Here is a 14,794-nt window from a genome sequence, read left to right on the forward strand (position 1 = left end):
TATTTATTCCGAAACTTCCTGCCCGCGAAAGGCAAAGGTTCCGAGTTCGAGTCTCGGTCCAACACACAGTTTTAATCTGCCAGGAAGTTTCATATCAGCGCACACTCCGCTCCAGAGTGAAAAACTCATTCTGAATATTTATTCCGTTTGCTGAACAACTCCCAGGCGAGTAAAAATGCGATGTATGTTTTTGAACATGACTTGAATGGTAGACGTTACATTTTCGATTACCGAATACTCAGTCAAGTTTTGTGGCCCCCATAATCCTCTGCCCTCAGTTATTATGACTTCTATTTTTAGGATATTTAAAGGGTGAGGTTTCCTGGAATGATCATGTGGAAAACTGGCAACTGCGCAGCTAGCTGTCAGAGCGCCTCTCTCGCCGTATAGAGTAGAGTACAGGTCGTGGCAGCGCGAAATTTCTCGTTACTCGCACAGGCTTGCCGACAACAGTGAGCCCAGTCTTGCGTCAGGTTTGGTGATCGTTGAAGCGGACGGGGCTCGTGAGCTACAGGTGGCGATTTTTTTCGTTTGCACGCCGCGGTGACAGATGCAGGCCGCAGCCAGGCCGGTAACTTTCCCCGCCTAGCGGCGCGACCTCCATAGCCGGCAGCCGCGCGCCGTCTTCGTGGAAGGTCGCGCCGCACCGCCGCGAAAGCCTTGCAGTTTCTACGTCACCGCAGATCCACGCCGTAGATGACTGCGCGCACGTTGGTGCCGCCATCCATGACATCCGCAAGGCAACTGCTGCACTGTCGCGTAGCGAAGAAAATACGAGATTACGTTTCATCGGGCGAATTTTATGACTGGTTTTGGAACTGTGCTTCCATTTCCTTTACTTGACCAAAAACACTAGTAGCGAATTTCGTACACATTGAGAGTTTGGTGCAGAAAACAAACTTCTGGCTGGATGCGCCTACACAAACATTCAATACTGCGAAATACTACAAGTCCGGCACGCGGGACGAGTTTGCTAATGTTGACGTGGCGCTCTACGGGTTTTGTGACATCACTTCCTGTTGTTTTATGTTGAGGAGCCATTCCGTCCCGTGAAGCACAAAATAAGTTATACGATATTTCGGCAACATACCACTTAAAGTAGAAACAGTAGGAAGGAAGAACACTCCCTCCGTCACGATCAGAAAGCCTGACGCCATATTGTCTTTAATAAAATAAAAAAAATTCGCGAAACACCCGTGCAAATTGAGAAGTTCTTTTATTTTATTTTCGCTGTCAGTTTCGGCAATCCATTACGCCATCTTCAGGCTTCATATGCACCTCTCAAAAAATGTTCAGATGTGTATGAAATCTTATGGGACTTAAGTGCTAAGGTCATCAGTCCCTAAGCTTACACACTACTTAACCTAAATTATCCTAAGGACAAACACGTACACCCATGCCCGAGGGAGGACTCGAGCCTCCGCCGGGACCAGCTGCACAGTCCATGACTGCAGCGCCTAGACCGCTCGGCTAATGCCGCGAGGCTGCACCTCTAAAAAATGATCGATATTGGCATATTGGGGCCATATGTTTCTATATGTCGTGGATTCTCAAGTGCTTCCTTCGAAGACTTGACTTCAACATCCAGAAACACATGGCCCCAATATGCCAATATCGATCATTTTTGAGAGGTGCAAATGGGGCCTAAAGATGGTATAATGAATTGCCGAAACTGATGGCTAAAATAAAATAAAAGAACTTCTCAATTTGTACGGCTGTTTGGCTAATTTCTCTCGTAAATATTTGACCAGGCGCTGTCCCAATTCCACACTGGATCAATTCCGACCATACTGTATTTGCCATTTTCATTACTAGCCTATAATCGGTGGTTTTTGTGTTATACGTTATACCCTATGAATACATGCTGTTTGCAAGTACCAGCACGTTAAATGTCTCAAGAACGAAATGTTATTGGTACCATTTGTTCTAATCAAGTGACGGGAAATGTCATATGGGTGGCTAAAGCAGTTTCACATTTCGTTTTCGTGTTACAACTCGTGCGTTATGAGAGTGAGCGGTGGTAAGGCAACGACCCATTGAAGATTCATGAAAACGTGTCGTTCACGTCAGGATTTGTTATAATTAAATGTCAATTAATAATTTCGGTAAGTGACGCCTTTAGAAGATTGTAACATGAAATACGAGACTGCTTGAATCAGAGTTAGAACATAGCGTTGTTGGTTGAGGCGCTACGTTACGGAACTGAAGGTCAATCAGTAAAGGGTTTGCGTCCTTCTATACACTATCTTTGTTTCACCGTTGTGGGACTCTCGTATGAAATTAACAGAAACAGTTAATGTAATATTTGATATTATGCAAATATAAGTGCGCTCTCTGTGAGGAATAAGCCGGTAACCTTACCGGCTGGACATGTATCGTATCTTTTTGCCTTATTACATGTTCACAGTTATTGAAGTTTTCATTCACATATACCATAGACAGAACAACATGACTAGCACATAATCAAGAGATAAAATGTGCATTTTAACAGAGCGAAAATAAATACAAACACATCAAAGAATATTTGTAAAGCAATGCATAGAGCCTGTTTACCTTATCAATTGCGTTTTTTTCCCTATGTAGCAAATATAGTCAGAAACAACTGTATTCTTTTCTTCCATTTTTATCAACAAACTGCATGCTTTCCGTGCCGAATAAAGCCTACAACGGCCGTTGGAGAGCGCTGAGAGCGTCAAATGACGTTAACTATCTCGTGCTGTGGGCCGACGGCGCTGTGTACCGTGACGTTGGATATCCTGTCTTCGTGCACGTCAACGTTAGCTGCTTCGTCCCGCCTGTAAGTCCGCCGCATTGCTAGGAAAAATTCAGCCAAACACTAAACATAGTACAAGACGCAGCACAGACGGCAGCCGGCGCGTATGTTGCAAGCGTGTGGACTGAGTACGACACTGACTTGTTGCCACTGCACGGGCAGCTTTATCCCGCCCCGCAGACAACAAGATCATGCGTCGTGGCTTGAGACGGCGGAGGGGTACGCGACTCGAAGCGCTGCCTGCTGCGCGTATATCGCGATACCGGCTCTGGCAGCGAGTGGGTAGTCCCGCTCTCTGACTCGCTGTCTACAGCAACTGGATTGAGGACTTCCTAGCCGACAGATCTCAACACGACGTCCCTAGCGGAAATAAATCGTTGCATGTAAACTAACTTGCAGAGTACATACCCAATGGGAGTGCCGTAGGGTTATTATTTTTACGCACGAATGTATGTTCAAAAATGACATAGCAGATAACTTCGGAAGCTCCTTGAGGTTGTTCACGGATGATGCTTTTGTATATGCTCAACCCGAGCTGCACCAACAAAATTTCGGATGTTGGTCGGGGTGGCTATATGAGAATTTTACACTGAAGAGCCAAAGAAACTCGTATAGGCATGCGTCTTCAAATACAAAGATATGTAAACAGGCAGAGAACGGCGCTGCGGTCGGCAACGCCTATATAAGACAACAAACATTTGGCCCAACTGTTAGATTCATTACTGGTGCTACAATGGCAGGTTGTCAAGATTTAAGTGAGTTTGAACGTGATGTTATAGTCGGCGCACGAGCGATGGGACACAGCATCTCCGAGGTAGCGATGAAATGGGAATTTTCCCGTACGACCATTTCACGAGTGTACCGTGATATGGGGAATCCCGTAAAATATCAAGTCTCCGACATCGCTGCGGCCGGAAAAAGATCCTGCGAGAACAGGACCAACGACGACTGAAAAGAATCATTCAGCGTGACAGAAGTGCAACCCTTCCGCAAATTGCTGCAAATATCAGCGCTGGGGCATCAACGCCAGCGTGCGAACTATCCAACGAAACATCATCGGTATAGCCTTTCAGAGTCGAAGGCCCACTCGTGTACCGTTGATGACTGCGCGACACAAAGCTTTACGCCTCACCTGGACTCATCAACACCGGCATTGGACTGTTGACTGGAAACATGTTGCCTGGTCGGACGAGTCTCGTTTCAAAGTTTGTCGAGCGGATGGACGTGTACCGGTATGGAAACAACCTCATGAATCCATGGACACTGCGTGTTAGCAGGAAACTGTTCAAGCTGGTGGAGGCTCTCTAATGGCGTGGGCCGTGTGCAGTTGGAGTGATATGGGACCCCTGATGCGTCTAGATAGGACTCTGACAAGTGAGACGTACGTAAGCATCCTGTCTGAACACCTGCATCCATTCATGTACATTGTGCATTCCGACGGACACGGGCGATTCCAGCAGGACAATGCGACGCCCGACATGTTCAGAATTGCTACAGAGTGGCTCCAGGTATACTATTCTGAGTTTGAGCACTTCCGCTGGCCTCCAAACTGCCCAGCCATGAACATTATTGAGCGTATCCGGGATACAACGTGCTGTTCAGAAGAGATTCCCACCCCCTCGTACTCTACCCGAGTTATGGACAGCCCTAGAAGATTCGTGGTGTCATTTCCCTCTAGTACTACTTCAGTCATTAATCGAGTTTACGCCACGTCGTGTTGTGGCACTTCTGCCTGCTCGCGGGGGTCCTTCACGACATTGGGCAGGTGTACCAGTTTCTTTGGCTCTTCAGTGTGGTATGGGCGATCCACGGTCTACAGTTATGATTTATTCGGTGTGTTACCGCAATGGCCTTTGTTTTTGTGAAAATACCTTGACAACAGTGAAGAAGGCTGTAATATCCAGTAATCAGAATGTACAACACGTAACACGCAATAGCGCGGCAACTGTCAGACGTTGGAAAAGTAGTGCGATGTGGTTGCCGTTATAGCATAGCATAGCATCGTTATGCTGCTCTCCCACTGCATTTGCTTAAGGCGAACTCTTCGTCGGTACACTTATCCATTCAGTTGTGTATCACTGTTGACGTGCAACTAACACTACCAGAAAAACAAACCCAGGACAGAGCCGAGCAGTACTCGTCGCATGCTGGAGGACGAAGATTGAAGTGAAGGTATTAATGTTGTCAACAGCAAGTGAGTGAACGGAACAGTTGGGGTCCACGAGTCTCTTACAACGAAATACTCGGAAAATATCCCTGAACTAAAAAATGGTTCAAATGGCTCTGAGCACTATGGGACTCAACTGCTGTGGTCATCAGTCCCCTAGAACCTAGAACTACTTAAACCTAACTAACCTAAGGACATCACACACATCCATGCCCGAGGCAGGATTCGAACCTGCGACCGTAGCAGTCGCACGGTTCCGGACTGCGCGCCTAGAACCTCGAGACCACCGCGGCCGGCTATCCCTGAACAATTTCCAAAATTTTTTCGGTGGAGGTCAGGTTCACCTTGTATACAGTAAAGCCGCAGCGACAGGTGATCAATAAACTTTAATGTGCAATTGAGACTGTATACTACTAGCTACTCGCTTAAGCGTGAGGATCCTAATTGAAACATTGTCCGCCTGTTTCACTGACGTCGTCTGTGGGTTACTTAATTCAGTGCTCATGCTTGCCAGGATATTAAGAGACATTCGATTGCTTTCACTGTTCCCTATCAAGAGTGCCTCGCTTCTACTCCGTAATGAGTTTAGTGTCGACAGTTAAACTCTGACGAGAAAACAAGCAACGTTTGCGTTACATCAGGAAGCACGTCTGGAGGAGACACCGAGTCATTTTTCGAGAAGAGGGCAGCCGAAAACAGAGTTCAGGGTGATTCACACTAGACGTCAAAGCAACGGAACGGAACGTCAGGCGACGTCGCCGGCATACGGTGGTGTGTCCACTGTAGGCGGAACAAACACAAAACTTCAGTTCGCCAAGTCCAGTAATGAACAGTGAAAGTCAGAATTTGAGATACCATCCGTGATGCAAAAAGTCGAAATATAAAATCAAAATTAAGGAACTAGCAGTGACAAAGTTTAACAATGGTCAAAGCAAATTTCGTAAGGGATGTTCATTTGCTCAGAAGTGATACAACAATTCGAAACAACGACTTTTATTCACTAAGGAAAATATACACATACAAACACATCAGACAACATCTGTAAGGCAATACATAGAGCCTGTTTACCTTATCCGTTGCGTTTTTTCCCTATGTAGAAAGCAAAGTCAGAAACAACTGTAATTTTTTAGAATATTTCTCAGTGGTTTTTTTTATTTCTTAAAAATGAACTTGAACAGTCACAACCGCAAGAAACTTCTTTTATTTTACGAAGTTACCAGTTTCGGTCTGTTTTAGATCGTCTTCAGACCTACCACCATGATGGTAGACGTTGGCGGTAAATGGAGCAGGCGCTACGATTCCACGAACGCTAACGCTCGACCGAAACCGATAACCTCATAAAAAAAGAGAAGTTTCTTGCGGTTGTGACTGCTCATGTGCGTTTTTAAATAAGAAACAACTCTATTCTTTTCTTCAATAGAGCCGACTTTTCACTTAAAAGGGATATTTAAAGTAAATAGCTTCATCAATATACAGGGTGATCAAAAAGTCAGTATAAATACGAAAACTTAATAAACCACGCCATAATGTAGATAGAAACATAAAAATTGACACACATGCTTGGAATGACATGGGATTTTATTAGAACAAAAAAAACAATGTTTACAAAATGTCCGACGGATGGCGCTGGACAGCAAAACGTCAGTGACTGCGCATGACAATCGTGTATAAAAGGAGCTGTAATGAGAGAGAGAATCAGATGCGCCAGCAGTCACAGCATGTTGACGTTATCTGAAAAGGCGCTTTTAGTGAAGCTGTATTAACAGAATGGGGAATGTGCTAGTTCAGCGTCACGATCCTATCGCCATAGGAAGGGGATTCGAACGGGTAAAGGTCCGTTGACAAATGCAGCTGTGGCGAGAATGATTTCGAAGTTCGAAGCCACGGGTTGTTTAGACGATAGACACCGTAGTGGCCGACCGAGCACAAGGCGTAATGGTGCTGAGACAGTTCAGGACGAAATTCAGACCGTACCGGGTTCTTCTACGCACGGGGAAGTCAGCGCTTGTGCAGTCGCACGTCGCACCAGCATTCCATACACTACTGTTTGGTTGGCACTTAGGCGTACCCTCCAATGCTATCCGTACAAAATCCATCGGCATCATGAATTGTTACCTGGCGATTTAGTGAAGCGGAGGGCATTTGCGGTGTGGGCGTTTCAAGAGATGGTTAAGATGACGATTGGTTGAGTAACGTATTGTGGACCGACGAAGCTCATTTCACGCTCCGAGGGTCTGTCAACGCCCACAACTGCAGAATTTGGGCTACCGAAAATCCTAGAACTGTCGTGGAAACTCCATTGCACGACGAGAAAGTCACGGTATGGGTTAGATTTACCACATCTACCGTTATCGGACCTTTTTTCTTCGAGGAAATGCGTGATTCTGGTTTTGTAACTGCTACTGTGACGAGTGAGAGGTACGCCGATATGTTACAGAATCGCATCATCCCCAGCCTGGTGGATAAACACATGCTGGAACGTACGATGTTTATGCAGGATGGCGCTCCACCCCATATTGCTAGACGCGTGAAAGATCTCTTGCGTGCGTCGTTTGATGATGATCGTGTGCTCAGCCGCCACTTTCGTCATGCTTGGCCTCCCAGGTCCCCAGACATCAGTCCGTGCGATTATTGGCTTTGGGGTTACCTGAAGTCGCAAGTGTATCGTGATCGACCGACATCTCTAGGGATGCTGAAAGACGACATCCGACGCCAATGCCTCACCATAACTCCGGACATCCTTTACAGTGCTTTTCACAACATTATTCCTCGACTACAGCTATTGTTGAGGAATGATGATGGACATATGGAGCATTTCCTGTAAAGAACATCATCTTTGCTTTGTCTTATTTTATTATGCTCATTATTGTTGTTCTGATCAGATGAAGCGCCATCTGTCGGACATTTTTGAAATTTTGTATTTTTTTGCTTCTAATAAAACCCCATGTCATTCCAAGCATGTGTGTCAATTTGTACCTCTCTATCTACATTGTTCAGTGATTTATTCAGTTTTCAAATTTATACTGACTTTTTGATCACCCAGTATGTCCTTATTTATGCACCGTGTTAGAGTCAACCCTGAGGAGTTGTTCTTCTTTTGCTTGTGCCTTTGTCCCGCATCGGTGCGTGATCGGCACCGTTATCAAACGGATTAGGCTTGATTAGTTTAAGGGGTGGCCAGATGCTCTTCCTGTCGTCATCCTGTTACCTCCAGGACGGAGTGTGTGTAGCCCAGCTGTCTGCGTGTAGTTTTACTCGGGTGAAAGTGCGTGGAAGTTTCTAAATGCTCGCGCATCGTGTGAGATAGAACGTGAGTGCTACCACAGTATGCACTTAGTGGGCTGTGCGAAACCGCCGCCACACCGACCTTTGCCATTAATCCGCCTTCCGTATTTAATCCTGCGCCGGCGCTCATCTCCGTCCCGAAGGGCCCTGTAACACGCACTGCTAACCGGCAGGTGGCTCTGCTCAATTACTGTAAAACAGTGTTTCATAAAAAAAACAATCTCGGTTGCGAAATTATTTTAATGGCAATAACGCGTTTCGCCCTTTTGGGGCATCATCAAAAATTGTTCAAATGGCTCTGAGCACTATGGGACTCAACTGCTGAGATCGTTAGTTCCCTAGAACTTAGAACTAGTTAAACCTAACTAACCTAAGGACATCACAAACACCCATGCCCGAGGCAGGATTCGAACCTGCGACCGTAGCAGTCTTGCGGTTCCAGACTGCAGCGCCTTTAACCGCACGGCCACTTCGGCCGGCTGGGGCATCATCAGATTATATTAAAATAACTGCATACGCGACCTGTTTCGTGGTTTAGATGTTTCATGACGAATCCATTATGTACCCGGCTACCTTTGTGTCTACTTTACAGTACATATGGTTTTATGACTGATGGGTCATGTATCCAGCTACTTCTGCTATTTCACATTCACGTGGTTTTATGACTGACGGGTCGCGTATTCACCTACTTCTACACAATCTGATGCACCAAAAGGGCGAAACGCGATATTGACATTAAAATAATTTCGCAACCTAGACTGTTTTCGTTCTGAAATTCCTTTAAACCGGTTGCTGTAACAGCCTGCTACCATGGAACGGGAAAGTTTTTATTGTAAAAAATATCAAAGTCTTCATTGAAATTCTGCAGTGTTTTTTAAAAACAACAATAATAAAACGAGGACTAAGAAGGCCAAAAGCATGAAATCCATTACTGTGACATAAAATGAATTGGGGTGGCCGAGCGGTTCTAGGCGCTACTGTCTGGAACCGCGCGACCGCTACGTTCGCAGGTTCGAATCCTGCCTCGGGCATGGATGTGTGTGATGTCCTTAGGTTAGTTAGGTTTAAGTAGTTCTAAGTTCTAGGGGACTGATGACCTCAGAAGTTGAGTCACATAGTGCTCAGAGCCATTTGAACCATTTTTTTTAATGAATTGTCATGCGGCGAGGGCCTCCCGAAAGGTAGACCTGATCGCCTGGTGCAAGTCTTTTGAGGTGACTTGGGCGTTGATGAGGATGATGAAGACGACCCAAACACGCAGTCGGAAATCGAACCCGCGTCCCACGGCATGACAAGCCGGGTGAGCACGATGAAAATAGGTTAACTTCCGATATTATCATACGACGATCCTGCCCCCCCTCCCCACATAGTCACGAACGTCAGTGTCAAAACTTTCTTTACGAAAAGCATTGACCTTCATATCCCATCCCGTTCCATTTTATTGGGGGCCTGTATGAACGTCTCCATTTTAAATATAGACCTTTTATTATCACAAAGAATAACAGATCCGAAAGCAAAGTGTGTCCTCGACCAATAATCGCGCGCGTTACTTCCCTGGCTGGGCACAGGTCCACGTTTTGGTTCAGGAGGGTGGAGGGGAGAGGGTGTATCACAGTTCCTTTATTCCCCTTTCCCATCCCCCTAAAATTAAATTGCTATTGCACCCACCTGTAACGTGCATGGGATGTAACAATAACAAAATGTATGTAACTTGTTTCAATATGATACTGATTGCTTGCTCACATTGAAGCTTAACACATCAATTTAGCATAACTTACAACCATAATAGTGTACTCGACGTAAAATCTAAATGTCTACTCACCAGTTTCAGTATCTGACTTAGCACTACAATTGTGAAGTCTACAGACTATGGCAATGCGATCGTGATAATGAGAACGCTGTTTCGCGAACAGACAGGAAAGTAAGTGTTTCGTTGATTTTTTTGCTTTTTTCCTTAGTGTAGGACTTTTCCCTTTACGTCTTGTCTTATTCGACAACCTGTGGTTAGTCGGAGTCTACCTGTGAACTCAAGGACCGTGTCGGATTTGTTGCTGACGGCAGTGTACTGGCTGGAATGGTCTCAGCGGCCGGTCAGTCGGCAAGCGTAGCCATGCTCCGTCACGCGGGAAATTGAAAAGTGTCCTGTGGTCCTGTGCTAAACATTGCTTGTAATTTTCTAGAATTCCTTGCCATGCCATTTTAGAATGTTTTTCATGCTACTTTATTCTCCGAAAGTTGTCTAAGAAACGTGGGAACTGACATACGATGTAAACATATAAACGCTTTTAGTAAAATATTCTTTGCGGAAAGGGTCAGTGTTTATGCCACCATTGGATCTGCGCCTGCCCCTAAGTCCAGGTACATTACTTTAGCTCTGCGTCGTTAAATGTAGCTAGGCAACCGGTGTCGTAACAAACAATACGAGTTATACGTCAAGAAGCGATAGCGTATTCTCGTTGTAGGCGTTCCACTGGTCGTTAGCAGACCATCAGGGGATTTCCAAGGAACACTCCGAAGGCTGATCTGTGAAGTAAAGAAGCATTGCTCGCGTAGCATCACTTCCGGCTCTCATACACAACTTTGACAAACTGAGAAAGCTGGTTCATGCTATAATGCAAAACATAGGTAACAACAGTAAATGATATCAGTATTTGGTGAAAGTCTGTTTTGAATTTGAGACCGTAGCGTTACTCTTCGGTCAACTAATTTTCAATATAAACAAGACACAGTCCTAACAAGGTGAAATGTTAATTTCCGATACAGATCTGTTTTTGTGCCTTAGCAGCTAGAGAGCATTTGAGTGTTAGTGGAATGGTGACTGTATGTAATAACATGCAGTTTTCCAGTATTTGTAAGTGAATGTTGAACTCTTTTTCTAATGTAAACTGTAGGAACTTACTGTCATTGAAGTCTTCCCTTGTAATGATGCTTGGACTTGCCGATGACCGTGATACGGTGGCGACGTGCAAAGTCTCACGCTCCTCCACGGCCAGAACCCACGCGCCTCTTTCGATGTGCCGTGCCACACGGATTATGAGACATGACGCCACTGATTATTGGCCGATCCAGATCAATTTTTCGTACTGCTACATCGTTGTTGAAATTTACTTTTTATTCGCTACAACAAGGAGTGCAGCGGGTTGTTTGAGATGCGACGCTTTTCCCTACTTTTTGCAAGCTTTTCCTTCGCTAGGTAGAGCGAGCTATTCGTGTAATGACCAATGTAGAGTGAAAGACTTCACAACCAAATAGCAGAAAAACTGGGTAGTAGTGCACTCTTGGTTGAGAACGTTTGGGGTGGGGGGGGGGGGGGGGCTCTGGGAGGATGCTTCCAGTTACAGCAGTGGAGTCAGGACCCGTGGAAATCTCATGACAACCTCGGACAGAATCAGGACAGTATCAACTACACAGTGTTGTCTATGTGTTGATCCGGCATTTAAGAAACAGTGTTAATACCAGTCCTTAGTTCCGCTTTTACCTATGAGACAGTGTCTCATAGGTCAATTTGATTTCAAGAAGTGTCTGTAATAATAATGATAATAATAATGTATACGGTATAACGGCGTGGTGCAAAGCTCTCAACTGGACACTATTTGGACGGCTTGCGTGTCCCTGCGGCAACGGCACCCGCCTCGCCATTCCTATGCGGTCAGCCATCCAGGTACTAATAGGTCCCGACGTGCCGCCTAAATTCCTTCTCATTGCCTTCGTTGAAACATTAAAAAAACATGTGCGACGGAAAATTTCCCCCGCGGAATTGAAACATTTAGCTGAATATAAAATTTGCGAAGATGCAGCCATTAAAAAGATGTTTAAAAATATTTTAGCGTTTGGGAGTCTCGATTAGCGATGCTAGTGCCAATTTGAAACCGGGTCTGTTTCATACGAAGCAGCACGAATGAGAATTCCTCCGTACCGTCTGTCTAACGGTGTGTCTGAGGGCGAAACCCCACAAACTACAGTATTAAAAGACCAATAACTTCAGAACAGCAAAGAACTCAGGTGAAATTTGCAGGACTACAGAAATACCGTAGTACTAAAACGCTTACAAGTAATTAGGAGGAAGTTATAGCAGATTCCTGTAACTGCAAACAGACGTGCGAGCGAAATAGTCAACACAGAAAAAAAAATCAGATACCAATAAGAAATGGTGATATACAATGGGCGTGGTACAGCTCACTTCAGGATTCTGCATTAGCTCAGTTGCGGTGGTGGCTGAAAGCTTTTCACGTAAGGAAACTGGTTCTGGGACATCCCGCGTTTACTGTCGGGTTCCGGCAGAAAAGTGTGCTCGCCGTACTCCGAAATTGTGGTTTTCAAACGTTAACCTGAGATGTGGCAAGTATCTATTCAGCATGGATGTCAACCAGAGCCCGACCTTTTTCGTTTCGTATGAGACATGAGAAATTTCGTACTACCTCAACAGAATTTAAGTCCACCCATAACTGTATTACCGAGTATTGCCTCCCCTGTTAGACACTATGTGTGCTACGTCAACCAAAAGTAGAAGACCGTGCAGACTGACTCGGTTCTAATAAAATGTTTATACGTATTCTTACGCCACTTTAGGGAAACTTTTACACTGTCGTCCCTCAGTTTTAAGCTTCAAGGAACATTCATGTCCATCACATTGGCTACAAGCATGTTGTCGACCCTCCAGCAAAGTTTGGATTGAAAGCAGAAAACTTAGAACACTTACTCATTCGCTTCCAAGCTTTCGTACCGTGCTGACTGTGCAGTTTGAAGATGTAAGTGTCGCTGTTTGCTAACACCATGAAGTGTTAGTTTCATATTTCAGTGTCCATACTCTGTGCAGCTTGCATTTAACTGGTTCAATGTTATGGTGTTTGAATTGTGTGCAATGGGCAAATCATGAGTGGAACATGGCAAAATATACAAAACGCTGTTTATCGTGATGACGAGTGGGTAGCGCTTGAACGTCATTATTTAAGAGCAAACCAGTCACTAATGCAGGTTAGTATCACGGTGAAAAATCATAACTATGTAACAAAATTTTTTGAAGACCTAAAAGAAATTGGCATTAATAAAAAAAGTCACTCAAAAAAGAACGATATTTAGAACCCTAATTCACATACACAAATTTTCTGAGAAGCCCACCCGACAAAATTCAGGATGGAGAGAAAAATGCAGAAAGAAACAAAGTGAACGAATGAAGTGATACTGGGAAGAAAAGAATGAAAAATGTATTAAATAAATTCAACGCACTCATTAGTTAGGCACAACGATTTAAAAAAGGGAAATCATGCTACGACAGACAGCCCTGTCGTAGCGTAATGGAAGAAGGCTTTTTTTCCTTGCATTGTTCAAATAATTTTCGGGTAGATACCTCGTCTAAGACCCCGTCGTAACATTACGCAAAGAAAAGTGGCGTTGAAGATTTGAAGCAGATTATAAAACAGGAACGGTTGATATCTGCGTAAACCGTGGTAAATGTACGGTTTTATTAAAAAAAAGAACAGTTTGTCCACTTTCCTGCAGCAAGTTTGACGTATGACTTGGCTGTCGCTGATATAATCTCTCATTACACTTGAACCAATCTCGTGATGATGACGGCATTTCGGAATAGGGGCGTTGCACGCTTATCAGGCGCTCCCGTTTTCTTATCTAGCAGCAGTCTGAGAAGTGTCGCAAAGGTTAAGGCATTGGCCTTCTATCGAGGGAAGGGGAAGGCGAAATATGAGTGCGGATATTCCATCTTGTGCTGCGTCTTTGATGACCTCAATCTCAGCTGGACCTTGTAGCCGAACCTTAACCACCGTGATCGAGGAAAGTGATGCGACAGTTCAGACACTGGTCGCTTGTTTGGGAGGAAGTCAGTTCACAGCCAGGTTTTCTGTGGTTTCTCTAAATACGCTGCATGACAATTGCCGCGCTGTCCGCTGTGTCCGAGCGGTTCTAGGCGCTTCAGTCTGGAACCGCGCTGCTGCTACGGTCGCAGATTCGAATCCTACCTCGGGCATGGATGTGTGTGATGTCCTTAGGTTAGTTAGGTTTAAGTAGTTCTAAGTCTAGGGGACTGATGACCTCAGAAAGTCCCATATTGTTCAGAGCCATTTGAACCATTTGAACAATTGCTAATGAAAAACTGGCTCTTGCTAAGGAAAAACTACCTGTTGTTACGGAACAACCGACAATTGCTACGGAACACCAGACGAATTATGGTAAAAGGAAATCTAGAGTGTGAGACGTGTCAACTGCAGCGAAGCCTGTGTACGATCGCTGTGCATGCTTTCGACAGTTGATACAGTGTCTGACGAAGGTTGTTGTGGAACAGATTAGTTCGACATCGCGTGTGCTACGGCAACATGTCTGTAAGACATCATTCGAGTGATTACGATCGTGGACGAGCAGTTCGATGGCTCGAAGCTGGTCAAAGTGTCGCTACTGTGGCGACTATAATGAGTGTGCTCAAAAGTGTCATCTCGCGATGAAGGTGAAGATGGAAACGGTGTGCGAAAGCCTGCCGGTGTTCGTAGGCAGTCCATCATAGCACAAGAGCAACGATACGTAGTCCCAGTGGTGAAAAGGAACAGAGTCTCATTCCTAGG

The sequence above is a fragment of the Schistocerca serialis genome, chromosome 2 (assembly GCF_023864345.2).
Source record: "Schistocerca serialis cubense isolate TAMUIC-IGC-003099 chromosome 2, iqSchSeri2.2, whole genome shotgun sequence".
Taxonomy (NCBI): Eukaryota; Metazoa; Arthropoda; class Insecta; order Orthoptera; family Acrididae; genus Schistocerca; species Schistocerca serialis.